Below are 5,756 nucleotides of genomic sequence, written 5' to 3' on the forward strand. Positions count from 1 at the left end.
AAACATGAATCAATCATGTAGAACTATTTTAATCTTGAGGGCTGTGCGTTCTATAAATCTCAATCATGTTAAGAAATAAGAAAATAGTTATGTTTATCTCTGTAACTCCGCCCACTGAGCACATACGTCAGCAGCTGGCTTTGCAGCCGATTACTCGGCTTCTAATTATTATTTACAAATATTTTATTCACAAATTAATATGGTCGGACTCAAACCCGTACTTTAATAGTTTCATAATTGAACCTGAACAATATGGCACTTTAATGGACAAGATGTAAAGCAGAAAAAAATTGCAAAATATATTTATTTTTAAAAATGTGAAGCTTTTTCTTTTTTAAACAAAGGAAAGGGGGGGAGGGGTTCTACCATATTTTCTTCCCGCATCGGAGGAGTAAGCTGGGTCTGTCCCGAGAGCATCTCTACAAGGTAAAAGTTATTTAAAGTTATTTAATGTCATCAAATGTTCGTCATAGTTACAGGTTATCACAAAACACATTGTTTGCAAAAAGCAGAGTTCACATTTGCCGTTACAACGAGCAACGTAAATACAGCTGTCAATTTGTAAACATTGTCATTCACTGGTGTTAGCTAGGATAAAGCCATGAAAATCATAAGGTGAGTTTATATTGATTGACTTGTGTTTAGCGTGTTTTTTTACTGTGAGTATTTGTAGAGCATAAGTCCGGCAGTTGCTTGATTTACAATATTTAAAACTATGAACCTTGCCCAAAGTTATGCACATTAAACTGAGCTCAGTGGGGAGGGGGGAGTCATAGCTGATGGATGAGCTTCATGTCTATAGGCTACGTCTTGTTTTAAATGATTGTGTCATGTCTGCTGTCAGGCGGTGTAGAACGTTACTGCATCGGTCTGGCTCTGCATGTCTACTCTTGTGCCGACTTTTAAGGGCGCTGATGCAGGTTGTAGGCCTACCTTACTTAAGCGACCATCTTTACCCATTTAAGGTGTTGATTGTTAAAGATACAATATTGTCTGTGGGACCGCAATGTTTCCCCCAAAAAACGGTGTTTATGTCTTTGCTTTGACCCCCTCTGTGTTCATGTAAATACCGTATACACACAGATCAAAACAGATCAAAACAGAGACACAATATTGTGTGTGGGGGTGTTTCCCGGAAACCGACACTTGATACTGGAAAGTGGAGGATATTAATGATTGTGTTACATTTTAGCAGCGGTGCATGCCATAAATATGGGGGACATACCGGACAGATCAAGTAAGGGTTACGAGCCACCCGATGTGAAATGAACTTATCTTCCATATTTTCCGTACACTTGTGTTTACGGAAGTTGAGATGTTTCTCGGTTGTGATTGTTTGTTCCTCGTCACATGACGAGCGGTGCGCGCTGCTGCAGTGCACGTCTCCATTGAAACCAATGGAAATGAGCTCGCAACGCTGATGTGTATGGCTCCGTACAAAGTTGTACACATTGCATTAGTATAGGCTACTGTAGCTTTTTACACTGGAGGCGCCCATCTCGGCCGAAGTCGGTTCATATTAACCTAAAGGTACATAGTTAAATGGTAAATGTAGCCTTTAAGGAGCAGAACATTTTTGTTTTATTTGTGTGTGAATAATGAAATAATTTCAAATATGTTTTTCTGTGATAGGTAATTGGTGTGGAGAAGATTGACCTCAGCCTTGCTTTGAACATTGTTCCAAAGGCTCTGTAGTAAATGGTGAGCATTCAAATGTTTTGTGTGATTTACTTGACTAACTTAAACTTGATCTTTAACTAATTGAAAACTGGTATTAGTCAGACAATTTCTGAATATTTATTCATAACATTTACATACTGCAAACATTGCAGTGATATACACATTTTCTGATTTATTAGGCAAAAGTTATTCAGAAAGTGAGAGGCAAAAGCCAAACATTCTGCGATAAAGCCTCCTTCACAAAAGTGATAATGTTTTGTTTGTTGAAATGGCTATAAGGGTGTTTCTTATATGTAGTCTTACATTACAGTAATACTTATTTTAAATCGCTTTGGAAACTAAATTAAACTAAATTAAATGTAGTCTAACCTCGTTGTTCGTACTTGATATAAAAAGTTATTCTCACTATAGAGCCAAAACAGGAGTAATGTGGTCCCTTTTCCGTGCTCTGGCCAATACATTTTGAATCAGCTGAAGCAACTTAACTGAGTTTTTGGTACACCCTGATAATAAAGAGTTACAATAAGCTAGCCTTGAAGTAACAAATGCATGGACTAGTTTCTCTGCATCGTTTTGAGGCAAGCACACAACTACAATCATAACATCATTAGAACATAAAAAGATTTCATGATTTTTATGAAAGTGATATTTCGTTTTCTTTGATAAATGCGGAGTTTAAGCGCATAACAACCCTGCCCCTCCAATCACGATTTCTCTCTCAGCTGGATGTGTTTTCTGACAAACTTCAGAAGGTTTTTGAGAAGAGAGGAGGACAGATAGGCCAGCGTCTGAACTGTATTATGTCAAACATGACTCAAGTAAGAATTAATTTTCAGGAAATTATACATCGAGTCAATAGTGTACACATTTCATTGAGCAAAATAGATTATTTATTTTCTTATTCCCCTTCACTTAGGCTGATGATGTCGATTTAGGCCGGGATTGTCTTTTCAAGTGGCTGTGTGTGTACCTCAATGAGAGTGTTTGTGGTCAGTAGAAGCAATATTTGACCTTTTGATTTTTTTGTTGGACTTTAAAATGTGTATTTATTGAAACACCACACCCTGTTTTTTGTTTAATAGCCAGACTACACTGAAAAGCTAGAGGACTTTTAATTTAAAACGGATACAGGAAATGAAACATTTTTTATCAGGTCAGACAGGAGTATATCAGATAACAATGAGGCTTAAAAGTACTGAAATCTGACCAAATGTACTTGTTAAACACAGGGACTTAGTAATGGGTATATATATGTATTGATTTGTTAGATCTCACTCTGTTCCTTTTGTGACTGTGCACTCTGCAGGCAGAAGATAAAGACGTCATTCTGCGGTCCATTCAGGGGATTACAGTGGGACTTTATGTTGTCAAACACAATTCCACCATGAGACCAGAGGACAGATGAGACCAGAGGACAGATGAGACCAGAGGACAGATTGTCCTGGAAGGCCAACAGGTACTAACTGATGTGGACAACATTGCATTAGCTGCTACCATGTTATTTGGACTAATGTATGCAATGAACCTGAACTACCCCCCTAAACTGAAGTGCACGTTCGAAGTGCTCCAGCTAATGTTAGTGGAGCTAGATGGCAACATGCTCTCCAAGAAAGCCCAAGCGTTTAAAAACAAACTATTTGAGTGAGCTGTTGCCATGGACCATTGTGCACTTTTACAGCATTCATACTGGAATTTCATCGATACAACTGTCTTGCGCTTCCTTTGCTCATGCTTTTTGCTTGATTTGCATGTTTCAGAAATGTGGGTTTTTCCTGGGGTCATGTGTTTTCAGAATGTACCACTTGTCATGTGTTTCAGAATGTACTAATGTGCTACTTCAAAATATCAGTTCTTGTTTTTATTTGTAATACTTTCTTTAGTGCATACAGTATGTGGTGAGAAACCAGGCCATTATTAAACTTTCATGTTTTTTTCCAAAGCAATGCCATTGCTTTTTTGCATTAAAGTGCCTTTTCATATTAGCAGGTTACTATTTAAATAATGGATTTGCAAGAACACTTCCTTTTTTCGGCTAGGCGGTGACATTTTCTGTTAATTGTTTACTTTGAATGAGTTACAAAAATAAGCCTTTCTTTGCCATTTGGCACAATAAACCTTTATTTTGGTCGGGAGAATAGGTTCCTTTAAGCTTCCTTGCTGTGTTCTAAAACAATAATGTATATTTTCATGCATCACAAACATTTTCTATTTCTTTATTTTTAATGTATTTGTTAATTATCCTGGGGCTGCATGATGGAAAAACCAAAAGCTCATCTGGATGTGTGGTGGTTGTTAATATTGTTTTATTTTTTGAGAAAAATACATGAATGTTGTTCAAAGAAATGTGTTTGTCTTTATTGACTATTTGTTTTAAAATGTTATGATAAATGCTGTAGATATAAGAGATTAGGATGGATCCTGTAGAAGAATGTACGACATGCCTCTATTCACATGAAAAAATAATCTTATGTACCCCTTGAGCACTAGGTAGATTAAACAGAAAACTATAGCATGTAGTTTAAACAAAACATTAATGTGGCTTTAACAGGTACAAGTAAAATATACTGAGCATATTAAAAGCCTAAAATGAACATAAAAAGTCATGTTGGTTAAACATAGGGTAAATGAATATAACTAATATTAAAGGAAATATTTACATTAACATAACAATTTCATGTGTCTTTGACATAACATAGTTGTGTGTCTTTAACATAATGGAATAGTTTTGAGTACACATGCACATATGTGCAACCGATGTCCATATTAAAATCATGTGAATCCAACAGCCTTTTTTTTCAGTGAACTTGTATGTTTGTGTTAGTCTGAGTCTTGTGGTTTTGGGCAGATCAGGTGTGTGTCTCAGCTTAAACACAAGCCCCGTCTTCTCCTTTGTGTAGCTTAGGATTTCCTAACTGAAGCTTAAGGTTTTTTTTCAAACAGTGCCATGTTGAAAAACCATTGAGGAAGGCCCAGACATTAGCTGATACAGTATGTTGGCTTTTCATACCAGACCTAAAGAGAAAGAGACCAAGCTTTCTGTTCATCATCAGACAAAGAGAGAGTCGTTCTAAACTTGGACCGAGAGACTGCAGGACCTGGATGATGATTTTGACTGAAAAACTGAAACGTTGAATTTGATTAAATGTAATGTGTCAACAGATTTCCTATCACTTTATTAGGTTATTTGAAAGCAATAATATTACGTTTAGATAAAAAACATTAGGTTCAACTTAATATTAATGCTTTTAACTAACCTAATACAGTTATGTGAAATCTGTTGACATAATACATTTAATTAAAGTCAACGTTGAAGTTTTTTCAATGTGATTGGTTATGCTGTGATTTCAGGAAGTGATGTTTTGTACATTATATTAAAACCACAGCATTGTTAAATGTGTTATTGTGTTGTTATTATACTCCAGGTGCTAGCTATTAGAATGATCCCAAAACATCCTATATATAGCATAACCCTTACCCTAAGCCCCAGACACTATACATTAATTTAATTAGCGAGACTGTGGCTGCGAGGGAATGCGGTCGTCTTTCAACCAGAAGGTTGTAGGTTTGATCCCAGCCCATGCAGTCAACATGTCGATGTATCCTTGGGTAAGGCATGGCCAACAGTGTGTGAATGTGTGTGAATCTTAGGTCCTAGAGTAAGGTAGACTGCTCTGTATGAATGGGTGAATGACATGTAGTATCTAAAGCGCTTTGAGGGCTCTTAAAGACTGGATAAAGTGCTATATAAGTACATTCCATTTACCATTTAATGCACACTATACCAATAATATCTTGTTCATTTCAATACTGTCAATACACAAAGCTACCTCTTAATATCTGCACAAACTTTACACTTGTCATGACAATACAGCACAAAAGTAATTTTAATTATATTTCATTCAGTATCTTGTAATTTTAGACTGTATAGTTATTTGGGTTAAATCCTCAAATGTGTAAACGTACTTATAACCTGATTCTGATTCTGAAATAGTTCTGCTGTTTCCACGTTTATTGTGTTATTAAAAACGTGTGCATAGTTAGCCATTTTCAAAACATATCCCTCCTTTTATCTGCAC

General features: G+C 36.2%; 1 long non-coding RNA gene across 1 annotated transcript; it reads left to right on the plus strand.

Annotated features, from left to right (window-relative positions):
* Positions 1-350: 350 nt before the first annotated feature.
* On the plus strand, positions 351-4,773 carry LOC307017251. The gene is made up of 3 exons (XR_013802088.1): positions 351-426; positions 1,633-1,701; positions 2,987-4,773. It is a non-coding gene; the product is annotated as an uncharacterized lncRNA (long non-coding RNA).
* The last annotated feature ends 983 nt before the right edge of the window (positions 4,774-5,756 follow it).

Source organism: Notothenia rossii, assembly GCF_949606895.1.
Source record: "Notothenia rossii genome assembly, chromosome: 8".
NCBI classification, from domain to species: Eukaryota; Metazoa; Chordata; class Actinopteri; order Perciformes; family Nototheniidae; genus Notothenia; species Notothenia rossii.